Consider the following 18,629-nt stretch of genomic DNA (forward strand, 5'->3'; position numbering starts at 1 on the left):
TGGTTCTAATCCTCTGACTTCTGCTCTACTATCAATACTTAACTTCTCCACTGACAATACTATCAATATCTTGACTCCTCTTGGATATCCTGTTGTTGCCCTGTATTACAGAGATCCTGCAGCTTTGGATCTGTAGGATCTGCCCTTTCATGCACTCCAACAGTTCATAGATGGTTGAGAAGTTAGGGCAGGTTAACCTAAATCCATGGATCTCAGCCTGGATATTAGCTGTCTTGTTTAGTCCACCAGACCTCCTGCAAGGATGGCAACAGCACCAACTCTACAGCACTGCCATGGGAAGAAGCAGGGCCAGCTCTTTAACTCTCACCCTCTAGGGGCTGGCTCTACCACACCCAGCCCTGACACCAAGCCAGTCCTGCCACTCTACCCAGGCAAGATGAAGAAACTGTTCTGCCTAGTGCTGTAGGTGGAGAGGTGTAGGGCTGAAGCCAGTGAGGGGTGAATCCACATCTGCACAATCCTTAAGCATCAATATAGCCCCAGGAGATAGCACATGACTTCTCACATGAAGCTGTTTCTCACCACTCTCTCATCTCCAATTCATGTCTTCAGAGTGCACAAACCATTCCTCTTCCCTTTCTCTCCCATTTTCTGTTTACTTTCTTCTCCCCTGCCAGCCAGTGAGCAGGACATTGGGTGTCTTATTTTTATGATTCGTTTGTTATATAATCTATATCTTTGCATGTTTTCTGTTGTTTGCATTGCTCCTTTCTAATTGTATTTGATAAGACAGGAAGCAATTCAATTTTGTGGCTTTTGTGAAGACTGATGTATGAGCTAAAATATTGTTAAGAAACTTTTGTGTGTTGCTTAGAAGGACATGTGCACCAGGGTTGTTTGATGAATTACTAGGCACTTTTAGTCTATTTTAGTTAAAGTGGTTTATCAATGAAGCTTCCTTGTCAATTAATTTTCTGAATGATATGCAATATATTAGAAGTTTAGTGATACTGGCATGTAATCTCAGAAGTCTGAAGGCAGAGGCAGGCAGATCTTTATGAGTTCAAGGCCAACATGGTATACACAGTGAGTTTCAGGCCAGCTAAAACTACATAGGGAGACCTTGTTTCAATAACACAAAGAAACAAAAAAGCATTAAGCCACCATTGTGTAGTTAAATTTATTAGCATATGCCCACACTCATACACACACACACACACACACACACACAAATTATTTTTAATGAATTATCCACTGAGTAGTATGTATGCATTATTATTACTTCTATTTTTTAATCTGTTGTGTCAAGTAAGAGTACACACAAATTTTCATATTCCATTTGAAATATTATTTTCATCACTTATTTTCATTCTGTGCATGTCTTTGTCAATGGAAATGTGATTCTTGAATACAGCAAACAGAGAAGCTTTGTCACACAATAAAGCAGAGTTAACACAATTTACATTTAAAAATAAGGTAAATGTGCTAATCTTATCTTTTTGAGTGTTTTCTAGTTGATTTGAGTACTAACTCTGCCTTTGTAGTTTATTCTTCTTAAAAGTGTATTGGGTCTTTGATTGATTAGATCAAACTAGTTGATTCTTTCTTTTTTAATATTTTTATTTTTTATATTCTTTGTTTACATTCCAAATGATTTCCCCTTTCCCAGATCCCCCCTCCCCATATGTCCCATAAACCTTCTTCTCTCCACCCATTCTCCAATCACCTCTCTCCTTTTTCTCTGTCCTTATACTCCCCTCCAACGCTAGATCAATCCTTTCCAGGATCAGGACCCTCTCCATACTTCTTCATGGTAGTCATTTGAGCTGAAAAGAACCCAGATGTCCCTCAAAGGAGGAATGGATACAGAAAATGTGGTATATTTACACAATGGAATACTATTCAGCAATTAGAAACAATGAATTCACAAAATTTTTAGGCAAATGGTTTGATCTGAAAAATATCATCCTAAGTGAGGCAACCCAATCACAAGAGAATACACATGGAATGCAATCTCTGATAAGTGGATATTAATTAGTCCAGAAGCTCTGAATACCCAAGACACAAATAGCATAACTAATGGTTGATTCTTTCTTAATTCCAATTCTCTACTCTCATTAGATAGAGTCTTTCCCAAAGCCTCATGATTTTGAATTTCTTTCTCACATATAATTGGAGGCATCTTTCTTACACTGGAATCTGAATAATTCAAACACATGTTAGATCAGATCCACCAAAACACTTCAGCTCATTGTCAAACAGAAAGAGTATACATGGGGTGGGTTGAAGGCAATATCAGAACAGCTTCAAGGGGCTTGTGGTCCAGGCCCAAGATTAGAGATGTACTCTGGGCAAGGAGGGGCAGGACAACTCAGTGTAGGCTGGCATACAGGGATATGCAGACTGCAGATTACAGACTGTATCCAGCTGTGTTTTACCTGTTTTTCCTGCTGCAGAAGTTGAAAATGAGTATGCCATTGATTGAGAAATCATAGAATTCATTGCAGTGACCCTCAACCTCGAAATTTAATTTGTTCCCTGCAGTTTTAACTACCTTTGGACTTAACATTCATTTACCCATTTGTCATTATTCTGAATTATCTATTGTGTTCCCTTGTAGTGATCTGAACATTTGTGATATAACAGAAAAGAGAAAGTACTTGATGTCCTCCAAAGCTACTCTACTTCTCATTTTCAAATTTGGAATGCAAACCCAGCCTACCCATTCTAATAAGTGAAACTATTCTCACACAGGCAGAATTTTCTATATAACACTCATTATGGATCAATTTTTTTTACTTGATAGACTTCTGTCATGACTATTGTTCACAGTGAGGGCTTCAATTCTCCTAACCCTGAAAAAGAAATCTCAGTCCAAGAACAAAAAGAAAGTTTACTGCAAAGCGCTATCTCTTCCTGACATAGACTTAGATGCTAAGTAGCTGTGCTCAAGACATCAGCTACTTCACAATCAGTAGAGAAGTTCTTTTGGAGGCTGCCCAAATACAAGCAACTTGAGTTGATCCTTAAAGGAAATAGTATTTACTTAGAGATAGGTAGACCTAAGTGGATGGGAGAGTCTGTTCTGTGAGTGGAAATGGGAGAGATGCCAAGAAACAATTCCAGATGGGTCATCTGGAAAGGTCTCTGGGGTGTGACTTGTTCCCAGCATTCATATTATAAATCACATGATCTTCTCAGTGTTTTATAAACCTCACCTGGGTCAGAAACTTTTACTCAGCTCCTGAAGGCAAATCCCAATTCTAGAGCAAGGAAGCAGAATCTGGAATCAATTTGTGGAACAGTCTTCTGCCTTGTCTGCTCTCCACCTTTAGACCAAAAAATGGAAGAAAGGTAAGGATATATCCCAAGAATGATCAGAGTTACTGTCGTGCTAACTGTGTTGCAATGATAACATGCAACATGCATGGTCTAGGCCTTCCTCTGGAGAAGGCATGAAACAGATGCTTCCCTTTGAAGCAGAGAGGTGTCTTGCCTTAAACACTTTTCTCACTTTCCCTCAAATCATTCATATTTGTTCCTGTCATTACTTTAAGGAGGAAGGTGATATACATAGTTTGTTTCCCAGGGCAGAAACCAGTAAACAGGTGCTTTGCTGGTTCCCAAAATTGATCCACCATGTGTGCATGTTGTCTCTTGAAAGAAACTGATGGTTAGAATATGAGTAAATGAAGAAATGCCAGAAGAAGTATTTATTTATAAAACATGAGTCCTAGGGACAAAGGAAATGCATGGGGACAATGAGAAAGAAATGCAGTGAAGGAAGATGTTCACTCCTTGACTTCAATAATCAACAGAGGTAATTGGTACTGTAGAAGGAGAGAGAGGGGAGAGACAGAGCGAGGAGACAGAGGGGAGAGAGAGAGGGGAGATAAGGGGGAGAGAGAGAGGGAGAGGGAGAGGGAGAAGGAGAGAGGTACCATAGTTACAACTATGTCATGAGGGGATAATTGCTGTCCACATACAATTGACCAGGAGAGAGATAAAAATTAAAAATCCCAAAGTTCTTTCCTTCTGTTCTCCAAGTCCCTGAAATGTCACCAACTGTCTCAAATAAAAGGAAAGTCAGATAAAGGAACCCTCTTAGAGCCAAGATCAAGCACTTCTGTGAGTTGTCAGGTAGCAGAGTGAACAATGAGAGGAAACACTTCCTAACATGCAAGTCTTCTTCCACTACTAGATTTGCAGGGGTAACTGTCATCAGATGATCCCTATCAGAGTTATTTTTATCCTGTTTGCATCTTATTCATTTAGCGCTGCTTTTAGATAGAATTCACCCATGAATTGAGATTAGACTGAAGTTTGTGCATAGATGCATAATTATTATTGGCTCTAGTAAAAGAGTGGTCACTCAAGTATAGACTGATACCTTAGCAAGAAAATTGTTCTGCATGGGTTGGCAGCTATACCATGTCAGACACAAGAACTGCCGCATTCCTTTTCCTCTGGCATAAAGTGGCATCAGTGTGCTGTGGGCAAGGACTCTTACCCACATCAGAGTGTCAGTGTAGGGAAGATGCAGAGAAGAGCAGGAAAGTTGCTCCTCTCCTGACACAACTGCTGCATTTCTCTATTTGGCTCTGAATCTTCAGTTTCAGGTAATGTTTTGGTCATTAGAATAAAAAGAGTATGAACTGAAATCCATTTTAAGTTAAAACTCAGATAATTTGTTAAAAGAGAAAATAAGAGCTGTCTGTTATAAACATAATGGAACACATGTTCCTGTGGCATGATGGGGCATCTTTTGGGTATATTTCCCAGAGTGGTATTGCTGGGTCTTCAGATAGATCTACTTCCAATTTTATGAGGAACTTCCAGATTGATTTCCAGAGTTGTTCTGCCAGTTTGCAATCCTACCAGCAATGGAGGATTGTTCCTCTTTCTCCACATCCACAACAATATGTGTTGTCACTGAAGCTTGGCCTTAGTCATTCTGATTGGTATAAGGCAGAATTATCTGTTCTTGTCAATGATTTTTGTTGCATTTGCCTTTTTAATTTATACATGACCCACCACCTAATGCTGACAAGATTTGCATATATGCAGCCATTCATGAATAAACAATGTCAGGGTCTAACAAAAACTGAGCATGGGGATATAAAAATGTTCCATCTTCATGGTCTGACACACTGAGACATTTCTGGGCTATATAGAATTTTAAGAAAATGATAAGGTAAAATTTATCCTTTAAGTTTTAGATTTGGATCCTTTTTTTTCTCTTGACTTATTGCTTTTATGAAGATTTTAAGCACAATGTTGGATATAACAGGCCAAGAAAACATACCTGTTTCATATTTGTTAAATAATTTTCTTTGTCCTGCTTTAGAGAGCTTTTGTCTATCTCTTTGTGATGTTGCTTTTACCATGTTAGACTATCCTATCTCTTTTCCAAGATTCCTCACAGATTATCATCCCAGTGCCATTCAATCTTGTGACTTCATTTGCTACAACTTTTGAAATGATGTATGTTTCCTTGATATTTATGTTCTTTATTACATTTATTTATTTATTTGTCCATAATAATCTATCTGTGCATCTTGGAGTAACATTGACTAGAACGTTGTGAGTACAACTTATCTATGTTATCATCAGTTTTTTCAGCTCCATGCGTGTACATAATTCATCGTGATCATATTCACTCACTGTTACCCTCTCTCAAGCCCTGACCAAAACTTGTTGACCATCTTCTTCCTCCCAACCAGTGTGATTTCTACTTTCATGTCATCTTTTCATGATCCACTGATAGTTCCGCTTTCATGTCATTGTAGGTTTCCTATTGATTCATTTGCCTGTCACTTATAATGTTACCCTGTTATGAACTGATATTATACAAAACATTGCAATTTCTCTTATGCTTATGAAGAATACTTTATGACATAAAGTATGACATAGAGAAATATGCAGAAATTTTTATGTTGGTGCGGACAAGGATATATGTTCCATAGTTCTTGTATGAACTATTATGTACAAGTATGCTAAAGCCCTTTGATCTGTAGTGTTCTTTATCTTTGAAGTCTCTGTGTCAAACTATTCTCTAAATAACATATATTAATGGCATATGGGTATTAAATTTCCATCAAGTATCTCCATTTATTGGTTCCCAATACTTAGTAGTGTTTATTCTATGAAATAAATGCAGATACACATAAACTTACCGACATACATATCTACACATTACTTTTTGAAGAACAGTACCATTAATTCATCCTATTTACTTCTTTCTAATTTTCTCTTGAAATCTGTTGTATTAAATATGAGCATAGACACCCTCTCTTTCTTTTATATTCCATCAACTTGCAATGTCCTTTTCCATCATTTTGTTTTTGGTATGTGCTTGTCTTTGCCAGTGAAATGTGTTCTTATAGATAGACAATGTTAGATAGTCTTTGTCACACAATAAAGCATTCTTGTCTTTACAATAGTGAATTAAGACAATTTAAACTTTAGGTTACTATTGATAAACATGTGCTAATTCCTGTGAATTAGGGAGTTTTGGGTTGAATTGAAGATTGACTCTGCACTTTATTCCTCTTAAGGGAATTTCTTTTATTGAGTTTTAAAATGGTTGATTCTTCTTTACTACCATTTCTCGAGTCCTCATGTAACATTTATTTGTCTCCTAAGATCTCATGACTTTGAATATTTTTCTTCCTCTCCTCTATGAAATATTGCATTTTCTTTTATATAAGCTGAGCCCACAGCTTTTCTGTGGCATCTTTATTCTAGAGAAATGTTACCAATGTGGACATGGATCAGAAAGTTCAAACAGAACACTTTAGCTGGTTTGTAAAGTAAGGAAACTGGTCATAGAATAGGATAGTGGCAATTCCAGGCCAACTTCCTCACACAGTCTTTTGTCCAAACCTCTATCACAGGGTTGCTATGATCAAGGACAAGGGGAAGACTATTTAGTTGAAATTGGTGAGCAGAAACAAAAAAAACAAGCTCCAATGGGAGCAAAATCCTGTTTTGGTTTCCTGCTTAAGTTTCATGAAGCTAAGCAGCCCCTTGGCAAACAATCATGCAGATGACCAAGGTGCTACATCACCATCAAGCTCATCAGCTTTTTATTTAGTACTACTCAGCATATTTTAAGTGGTTGATGCCCAAATGATTCCCTAAATAAAAATCTTGTGGTCCTCTGTAGTGATCAAGACTCCAAAAAGGAATGGGGTGGTCTTGGCGAACACAATTAAATTTGTTGGGTAATAATCTTCAAAGTTCTTATATGAGATCCCTCTGTAAGGTCTTCTGGGTAGGTGCTTTCCCTGAGCTCTATCTGAGCATCCTCAGATGATTTCTCCTTCATTAAGGCCTCTGTCTTGGATAAGAAGTTAAGCAGAAGGATCCTGCAAAGCAAAGCTCTCTATTCAGGATACTGTTCAGGCTAAGCTACACAAACTGCCATAAGCACAGGAACTGCCCTCATTCTGCACAGTTCATTGGTGTAAGAATGAAAGGGGAATACCAGGGTAGTTTGTCTGTTCTCAAAATGTTTATATGGCTTTGTGGGTGAGAAAGAGAAGCCTATCAAGGATGTTTGTGTGGGGGAGTGGAGTGGAGTGGAAAGAAAGCTCTAAATGATGCTACCTTCCCAGCTACACTGTTCTCTTGGCCAAACTGTATGCATTGATTTAGAGATCTCACAGCTCTTCTCGGGGATTGGGATACTAATTCCAAATGGTGGTGCTCTGTTTTTCTCTGAAGCACAGCCTATACTTGTGATGCCAGAGACATATACATTTGAATGTAGGTACAAGTCACAATCAGGACAACATTTACTCCAGTTTTCAGCTACTCTTGAATGTCTGGCTCATTTGTTACAGTTCTTAGTTCTCCATTGCACTGCTGCAGAGAACCGGACACTGGTGACATAATAACAACAGAAAAGTTCTTGATGCTCCTCAAGGCTTCTCTGCTTTCTACTTTTCAAAATTTTAAACAAGACCCAAACCTTCTAGCATAAGAAGCATGGCTGTTCAACTATAGATCTTCATAGCAAGTACCATTCCCTTTGTGACTCTCATTTACAATTCCATTTTGCCCAATTGATAGATCCCTTCCAGTGACTGAGGGAAGATACATTTGTGCCAACAGCTTCCATTTTCCTACACCTGAGATGAAATCTCAGCCCTAGAACAGAAAGGACGTTGGTTTCAAAATTCTGTCTCTTTGTAACATAACCTTAAGTGCTTAGAAACTGTACTGGGACCATAAAATACCCTATATCATACCGGTCTGCAGATAGACTAAATAGTACAAACTGGATTTAAAAGAAATTTCTAGCACTTTTGGAAGGTTGGTAAATTATTTAATCTCTGTTATCCTATTTCCCTTCCTTACAGACCTGTGACAGACATTCCCACATAGTCACAAGGTCCTGACAAAGATGATCATGGATTCATATCTCTATTTCTTTGCAGGAACATCTGTGGAAAATCCCTAAGCCTGGGTCCAACCACCCCAGCCTGGAACATTAACAACACAGTAGATAATGCAAGTTACAACACTGAAAGTTTACCCAGTATCATCAAGCTCAATACCCTGGATATTCTTACTATCATCATTTCTGTGGTTGGGCTGGCAGGAAATGCCATAGTGCTATGGCTGCTAGCCTTTCGAATGAATAGGAATGCTTTCTCTGTCTATGTCCTCAACCTGGCTGGTGCTGATTTTTTGCAACTTTGTACTCAGATTGTGTATTCCCTGGAATGTATCCTTCAGTTAAATATCAGAAACTTTTATTTTCTCCTCACTGTATTAATGTTTGCTTACCTGGCAGGGTTGTGTATGATTGCAGCAATCAATGTTGAGCGCTGCCTATCTGTTGTGTGGCCCATCTGGTATCGCTGCCACAGACCAAGACACACATCAGCCATCATGTGTGCTCTGCTCTGGGCTTTGTCTCTACTGTTGAGCCTCCTGATAGGCCAAGGCTGTGGCCTTCTGTCCAGTAATTATGAATATTATTTCTGTATTACTTGTAGGTTTATCACTACTGCGTTTCTAATAGTATTATCTGTGGTTCCTTCTGTGTCCAGCCTGGCCTTGTTGGTCAAGATTATCTGTGGATCACACAGGATTCCTGTGACCAGGTTCTATGTGACCATTGCTCTCACAGTGGTGGTCTTCTTATTTTTTGGACTGCCCTTTGGGATATATTGGTTCCTCCTGTTCTGGATTATAGATTTTAAAAACATTTTCTCTGACAATATTCATGAAGTGATAGCACTCCTGTCCTGTGTTAACAGCTGTGCCAATCCCATCATCTACTTCCTTGTTGGCTCCATTAGGCATCGCAGATTTCAACGACAGACTCTGAAACTACTTCTACAGAGAGCCATGCAGGATACTCCTGAGGAGGAGAGTGGAGAGAGGGGTCCTTCACAAGTCTGGGAAACTGGAAACAGTCTGGTGCAGTAGTTGAGTGAGTCCTTAATCAGACATAGTTTCTCTGAGAGTTAATTTTGCCTTTATCTGTATAGGCAATTTTCACAATCTTGTTTAATTGGTACAGAAAATAATCATTTTATAGAAATTGGGACAAATGGGGCTTGTTACATAGAAAGTGACTGGAGCACCCTAAAGCTACCTTATGTGGGCCTTGCTGCATCCCTCTACCTTTGAGTGTCTCCAAAGTTTCTCTCTCACACAGTACCTTGGTTAATACTTCATGGTCATGTCTTCCCTCTTCTTCCCTTGTCTTTGTCATGATTGTCTTTCTATGACTATCTAATCCCTCGTGAAAACAATTTCAGTGAGTGTTATTGAACTTATTTTCTCTTGGAATTGAACCTCCCTCAAATATACATTATTCCCAGAAGTGTGTAGCATCCATAACTTGAATTATGCATGTTTATATATTTTCCTTTTGAAATCTTTTGTTTGAAATAGAATGATATCACTGACTCCTTTCCCTTTCCTCCCTCTAGCCCTTCCTAGCTATCATCCCTTAAGCCCTTTTTGTGTCTCCCCTCCTAAAAAATAGCTTCTTCATTTTCATTAATAGTGTTATACATACACATACTATATATGTATATATACATATGCAAATATACCTGCTGACTCTATTTTAGTTGCTTGTGTATATTTCAAGGTTCACCATTCTGCATTTGACAACCAATAAGGGAACTCACCCATGTGAGAAGTTAATTCTCCTTTTCCCAGTAGTCATTGCTCACCTGTAGTTCTTGTCTAGAGCTGAGACACTGTAAAAATTTCCTCCTTTCACATTGACATGTGTATTGATATTGCCATTGTCCCCATCTTGTTTACACAGCCATTCCTAGGACAGTTTCATGGTCAACTTAATAGTATTCTGACTCTTACAATCTTTCTGGAACCTCTTCCACGGTGTTCCTTACGTCATAGATACAGAAGCTGTGATGAAGATATGCTCATTGGACTGGGATACACACATTCTGTTGATCTCTGAATTGTGTCCAGTTGTGGTTTTGTGTGATGGGCCCCATTAGCTATAAAGAGGAGCTTTTTTTTTAATTTTTTTTATTCGATATAATTTATTTACATTTCAAATGATTTCCCCTTTTCTAGCCCCCCCACTCCCTGAAAGTCCCGTAAGCCCCCTTCTCTTCCCCTGTCCTCCCACCCACCCCTTCCCACTTCCCCGTTCTGGTTTTGCTGAATACTGTTTCACTGAGTCTTTCCAGAACCAGGGGCTACTCCTCCTTTCTTCTTGTACCTCATTTGATGTGTGGATTATGTTTTGGGTATTCCAGTTTTCTAGGTTAATATCCACTTATTAGTGAGTGCATATCATGATTCACCTTTTGAGTCTGGGTTACATCACTTAGTATGATATTCTCTAGATCCATCCATTTGCCTAAGAATTTCATGAATTCATTGTTTCTAATGGCTGAATAGTACTCCATTGTGTAGATATACCACATTTTTTGCATCCACTCTTCTGTTGAGGGATACCTGGTTTCTTTCCAGCATCTGGCAATTATAAATATGGCTGCTATGAACATAGTAGAACATGTATCCTTATTACATGGTGGGGAGTCTTCTGGGTATATGCCCAGGAGTGGTATAGCAGGATCTTCTGGAAGTGAGGTGCCCAGTTTTCGGAGGAACCGCCAGACTGATTTCCAGAGTGGTTGTACCAATTTGCAACGCCACCAGCAGTGGAGGAGTCTTCAAAGAGGAGCTTTTTAATTAGCAGTGATAACTACATCTAGCTATGGTATAAGAATAAGATTTAGAGTATAGTAAGGGAGTATGCTGGTCTAACAAAGTGACAGTAGTAGATTGTTTTCGAAAGTCCATGACATCACTATCCTCAGGAAGCTGTCTAGATTTAAAGTGGTAGACATGATTTCCCTCCTGTTGACTGAGCTTTAAATCCAATTAGAGAGATGTTGTTTGCCAATGATATGTGACACTGTTTATATCTTTATGGATATATTGCCATTATAGTAATTGTCATAATTCAAGGGTATTGAAGCTTGGTAGAATGGTTTCCTTGCTTCCTTCCCTTGGCAGCTTGCATAGTATTTTCTGCAACCATGGAATCCAGACTGCAGGAAAGAGATCATATCAAGCTTGAATCATCTAAGTCCTTTGTCCTAAACGTGAAGTGTCTTCATCAATGGGATCAGCCTCAGCTGTAGGTTACATCTACAATCTATATTGCTTTGGTAATCACAAATGAGGCCCTGGCTAATCATTCAAAGAGAGAATTTTAATGCCTGAAACTGGTTCTTGTGAGGATTGTTGTCAGCCCAAGTAGCTTACCTTCCTTTATTATATGTGTATATGAACATATGTGTATGTAAGTGTGTGTGTACGCATGTATAATATATATTATATTTCCCACTTCATATTATCTATATCATGCTATTCCTTCCCAAGCCCACAACATATGGTTGCTTTATATTTTCCTGGTTTGTTGCATGTTGCATATGTACACCTGAGGATTTAAAACTGGGAACTACAGATAGAAGAGACCATGTGGCATTTGTCTATCTGGACAGAACTCCATAAAACCAAAGCACTTCTTCATGGGTAAGAAACAATCAGCCAAGTAAAGAAGAAACAAACAGTATGGGAAATCATCTCTGCTAGTTATACATCTGACAGAGGATTCGTACTCAGAATATACAAAGAATTCCAAAAATAAAGAGTCCAAAAAGCAAATTACCATTTGAAAATGGGCCTTGGACATAAAACAGGGAGTTCTCAAGAGAATAAAAATTGCTAATACAATCTTGAAAAGTCTTTTATCATACTTAGCAATTGGGAAAATGCAAATTAAAACAACTTTGACATTTCATGTCATCCCAGACAGCATGCCTGAAATCAACAAAACAACTGACAACAAATTCTGTCAAGGTTTTGGGAAAGCAAATCCCCATTTCATTCATGGTAGGTAGCCACTCTGGCAAACAGGATGGAGAATCGTCAGAGGACTAAAACTGTATCTCTCTTAATGACTCAGCCATACTGCTCACTGGCATATGACCAATGAACTGAGCATTCTATTCCACAGATACTTGTTCACCAATGATCATTGCCACCTTTTTCACAATAGCAGGGGATTGGGAACAATGCAAAGGTCTTGAACTGATGACTGGAAAATGAACATGTGGTACACATACAATACCATTCACCTGTAAAGAAAAATAAAATTAGGAGATTTACAGATAAGCCTAGAAAATATCTTGGGTAAGGTGATGCTTTCTATAAAATAATGTCAATTTTAAATGCTGCTGTATTTAATAATTTAAAGTGTAATTAAGAAAAATGATATGTATAGAGTAAACAAATTTATAGGTCAGCAAATTTGCTTGAATAAATGTAACTACTTGACTCCAGACCCATCAAGATATAAAATACTTCCTTGCTTCTGTGGATTCTTACTATTCTTCCAGTCATAACTCTGCCTTGGAAGTCAGTATTGTTCATATTTGTGCCTCACTGTAAAATAGAAAATGAAAATTAAAAGAGTATGTCATTTACCATTTTTTCTTCATTTAGCAAAACATACTTCTTTAGGGAAAATTCCTGAAAATAATATACTATTACTAAATAGAGAGCTTGTGTTATAAATTATTTTTATTTCATCTTACATATACTTCACATTTTTTATATTTTCCCATTTTCTTTTACCACAAAGACTTAGTAACCACCAATATATCATGTAGTCTCTCCACATATTGACACTTTAAAATATATTCCATATGAAAATGAGATTTCACGTAGTCTGTCTGTCTGTACATAATGATGCGTTAAAATACATTCCATACCTACATGACGTTATGCAATATTTTCTCCCTGTATTGTTATTACTTCCAGTTAAATTAAATGGTAACTTCATTTAAATTATATATATATGGGGCTTGTTACATAGAAATTGACTGGAGCACCCTAATGCTACCTTATGTGGGCCTAACTGCATCCCTCTACCTTTGGGTGTCTCCAAAGTTTCTCTCTATCTCAGTACCTTGGTTAACATTTCATGGTCAAGTCTTCCCTCTTCTTCCCTTGTCTTTGTCATGATTCTCTTTCTATGACTATCTAATCACTTATGAAAAAAATTTCAGTGAGTGTTATTGAACTTATTTTCTCTTGGAATTGAACCTCCCTCAAATATACATTATTCCCAGGAGGATATATCCTCAAATATATATATATATATATATATATATATATATACACATATATATATATATATATATTCCCATATAAGTAATATAATATAACAAGAAGTTGTATTAGGCAGCGGCGGCGGCAGCAGCGGCAGCAGTGGCTGCTCCAGCTGAAGGGCCATCAGCAGTGGAACCAAGGCGTCACAGGGACCAGTTAGGCCCTGCGCCCACGACCACTGACCTTCGCTGACCAGCCGGACAGCAAGCAGCTGCAGTTGTGCGGCGCCTTTCCTGCACGGAGGCCACTTCAGAACTCGGCCTCCCACCAGTCAGGAGAGGAGGATCCATCTTGGTTCCGTACTCCAGGAATCGGACAGACTGAGGTACACAAACATAATCCGAGGCCAACACCGCGGTGGTCTGAGCCCGACGGGCGTTGGCCTGCACCCAGGCCCTGGGCGGGTCGGGGGGCCATCGGGGTGCCAACCCAACCAGGAGGTTTTTTGCCCAGGCCTGCGAGCGCGCCGCCGCCATTTTGCCTGCAGGACGACAGAGAGCTCAGGCAGGCAGACCTGTAACAGGCATAGCCTAAGGCTAACAAAGCGGGGGTCCAGGCCCCAAAAGGCACAGGACTGACCCCAAGAACTGGGCGGCTTGGTGGGCCATCTGTGAGTCAACCCGCCCAGGTGATTGTTAGCAAAGCAGACTCTCCGGGCGCTTTCAGGGAGCGCGGGCGCACACGCCCGCCATCCTAGTCACCTGGCAAACCCAATTAACAGTCAAAGCCGTAGGGGAACTTTGCTCGGACCTTGGCCTCCCAGGCTTTTGCCTGGACTCAGGGACTGGGCGGCCAGGCTAACCTTGTGTGCGATAGCCCGGTTGGCAGATCGGCTGCCCAGCGGAGTGAGCGGAACTCAGGGGAGGTCACAGTAGCATACACCGTCGGCACTCCCTGGGAGTGCACACGGGCTCCATCTGCTCCACAGACACAATCTGGGGCAAGGCCTCAGGCAGAAGCCCTTAGCTCTACTCTCTCCGCTTCCGGATCCAGATCAGTCTGGGCGGCGGCATTACATCTCCAAGTCCTGCAAGTGGCTAGCTGGGCTTCCGGGCGGCCAGCTGGGAGAAGTCAGTGTGCTCCAGTGAATCCAGCGGGCCCCAGCGGGAGCCTTCGGGTGCCTGCTTTGGGATCTGAACAGCCTGGGCAGCAGCACACTGTCTACAAGCAGTGCAGGAGGTAAGCTGTGCACCAGAGGCCAACTGGGAAGGGGCAGCTTGCACTGGTGAGTCCACCACTGACAAGATAAACTAACACCAGTGAGATCTAGATGGCAAAAGGCAAACGCAGGAACGTCACTAACAGAAATCAAGGCAATATGGCAACATCTGAACCCAATTCTCCTCTACCAACATGTCCTGGATACCCCATCACACCAGTAAAACAAGATTTGGATTTAAAATCACTGGTCATGATGCTGGTACAGGAACACATGAAGGTCATACATAAAGAAATTCAGGAGACAATGGATCAAAAGGTAGAAGCCCTTGCAAGGGAAACACAAAAATCATTGAAAGAAATCCAGGAGAATACAAAAGCCAACAAGGAGGAAATGCAAAAAACACTTAAAGAAATACAGGAGAACTTTGCTCAACAGGCTGAGGTCATGAAAGACGAAACACAAAAATCTCTTAAAGAAATACAGGAGAACTTTGGTCAACAGGCTGAGCTCATGAAAGAGAAAACACAAAAATCTCTTAAAGAATTACAGGAAAACACAAACATGCAAGTGAAGGAGCTAAGCAAAACCATCCAGGATCTAAAATCAGAAGTAGAAACAACTAAGAAAACTCAAAGGGAGACAACTTTGGAGATAGAAAGCCTTGGGAAGAAATCAGGGGACAGAGATACAAATATCAACAACAGAATACAAGAGATAGAAGAAAGAATCTCAGATGCTGAAGATTCCATAGAAACCATGGACTCAACAGTTAAAGAAAATGCAAAATGCAAAAAGCTTGTAACCCAAAATATCCAGGAAATCCAGGACACAATGAGAAGACCAAACCTAAGGATTATAGGCATAGAGGAGAGTGAAGATTTACAACTTAAAGGGCCAGCAAATATCTTCAATAAAATTATGGAAGAAAACTTCCCTAACCTAAAGAGAGAGATGCCCATGAATATACAAGAAGCCTACAGAACTCCAAACAGACTGGACCAGAACAGAAATACTTCCCGTCACATAATAATCAAAACACCAAATGTTCTAAACAAAGAAAGAATACTAAAGGCAGTAAGAGAAAAAGGCCAAGTAACATATAAAGGAAGACCTATCAGAATCACAGCAGACTTTTCACCTGAGACTATGAAGGCTAGAAGGTCCTGGGCAGATCTCATGCAGACTCTAAGAGAACACAAATGCCAACCAAAACTACTATATCCAGCAAAACTCTCAATCACCATAGATGGAGAAACTAAGATATTTCATGACAAAACCAAGTTTACCCAATATCTATCCACAAACCCGGCCCTAAAAAGGATAATAGGAGGACAACACCAATACAAGGAGGGAAACTTCACCCTGGAAAAAGCAAGATAGTAACCTTTCATCAAACCCAAAAGAAGTTAAGCATTCAAATTTTAAAAATAACGTTAAAAATGATAGGAAGTAACAATCACTAATCCTTAATATCTCTTAACATCAATGGACTTAATGCCCCAATAAAAAGACACAGACTAACTGAATGGATACGTAAACAGGACCCTACATTTTGCTGCTTACAGGAAACACACCTCAGGGTCAAAGACAAACACTACCTTAGAGTAAAAGGCTGGAAGACAATTTTACAAGCAAATGGTCTCAGGAAACAAGCTGGAGTAGCCATTTTAATATCAGATAAAATTGACTTTCAACCCAAAGTCATCAAAAGAGACCCTGAGGGACACTTCTTGCTGGTCAAAGGAAAAATACAAAAAGAAGAACTGACAATCCTGAACATCTATGCCCCAAATGTAAGGGCACCCTCTTTTGTAAAAGAAACTTTATTAAAACTAAAAGCACACATTGCACCTAACACAATAATTGTGGGTGACTTCAACACTGCACTTTCCTCAATGGACCGATCAGGAAAACAGAAACTAAACAGGGACACAATGAAACTAATTGAAGCTTTGGACCAATTAGATTTAACAGATATATATAGAACATTCTATCCTAAAACAAAAGAATATACCTTTTTCTCAGCACCTCATGGTACCTTCTCCAAAATCGACCATATAATTGGTCACAAGACAGACCTCAACAAATATAAGAAGATCGAACTAATCCCATGCCTCCTATCTGATCACTATGGAGTAAAAGTGGTCTTCAATAGCAACAGAAACAACAGAAAGCCCACATACACGTGGAAACTGAACAATACTCTACTCAATGATACCTTGGTCAAGGAAGAAATAAAGAAAGAAATTAAAGACTTTTTAGAACACAATGAAAATGAAAACACAACATACCCAAATCTATGGGACACAATGAAAGCAGTGCTAAGAGGAAAACTCATAGCCCTGAGTGCCTCCAAAAAGAAAATGGAGAGAGCATACATTACCAGCTTAATGACACACCTGAAAGCCCTGGAACAAAAAGAAGCTATTTCGCCCAGGAGGAGTAGAAGGCAGGAAATCATCAAACTCAGGGCCGAAATCAATCAAGTAGAAACAAAGAGAACCATACAAAAAATCAACAATACCAGGAGCTGGTTCTTTGAGAAAATCAACAAGATAGATAAACCCTTAGCCAGAATGACCAAAGGGCACAGAGAAAGTATCCAAATTAACAAACTTAGAAATGAAAAGGGAGATATAACAACGGAAACTGAGGAAATCCAAAAAATCATCAGATCCTACTACAAGAGCCTATACTCAACACAACTGGAGAATCTGGAGGAAATGGACAATTTCCTTGACAGATACCAAATACCAAAATTAAATCAGGACCAACTAGACCATCTAAACAGTCCCATAATGCCTAAAGAAATAGAAGGAGTCATAGAAAGTCTTCCAACCAAAAAAAGCACAGGACCAGATGGCTTCAGTGCAGAATTCTACCAGACCTTCAAAGAAGAGTTAACACCAATACTCTTCAAACTATTCCACAAAATAGAAACAGAAGGAACACTACCCAATTCCTTCTACGAAGCCACAATTACGCTGATACCAAAGCCACACAAAGATCCAACAAAGAAAGAGAACTTCAGACCAATTTCCCTTATGAACATCGATGCAAAAATACTCAATAAAATTCTTGCCAACCGAATCCAAGAACACATCAAAACGATCATCCACCATGATCAAGTAGGCTTTATCCCAGGAATGCAGGGTTGGTTCAATATACGGAAATCCATCAATACAATCCACTACATAAACAAACTCAAAGAACAAAACCACATGGTCATTTCATTGGATGCTGAAAAAGCATTTGACAAAATTCAGCATCCCTTCATGCTTAAAGTCTTGGAGAGAACAGGAATTCAAGGCCCATACCTAAACATAGTAAAAGCAATATACAGCAAACCGGTAGCCAGCATCAAACTAAATGGAGAGAAACTTGAAGCAATCCCACTGAAATCAGGGACCAGACAAGGCTGCCCCCTTTCTCCTTATCTTTTCAATATTGTACTTGAGGTACTAGCTCGGGCAATTCGACAACATAAGGAGGTCAAAGGGATACAAATTGGAAAGGAAGAAGTCAAACTATCATTATTTGCAGACGACATGATCGTCTACCTAAGTGACCCAAAGAACTCCACTAGAGAGCTCCTACAGCTGATAAACAACTTCAGCAAAGTGGCAGGTTATAAAGTCAACTCAAGCAAATCAGTGGCCTTCCTATACTCAAAGGATAAGCAGGCTGAGAAAGAAATTAGGGAAATGACCCCCTTCACAATAGCCACAAACAGTATAAAGTATCTTGGGGTGACTCTTACCAAACATGTGAAAGATCTATATGACAAGAACTTCAAGACTCTGAAGAAGGAAATGGA

General features: G+C 39.5%; 1 pseudogene; it reads left to right on the top strand.

Moving 5' to 3' along the window:
• The first annotated feature begins 262 nt into the window (after positions 1-262).
• LOC127692167 (mas-related G-protein coupled receptor member B4-like) overlaps positions 263-18,629 on the top strand; it is a 33,468-nt pseudogene continuing 15,101 nt past the window's right edge.

The sequence above is a fragment of the Apodemus sylvaticus genome, chromosome 1 (genome assembly GCF_947179515.1).
Source record: "Apodemus sylvaticus chromosome 1, mApoSyl1.1, whole genome shotgun sequence".
Taxonomy (NCBI): Eukaryota; Metazoa; Chordata; class Mammalia; order Rodentia; family Muridae; genus Apodemus; species Apodemus sylvaticus.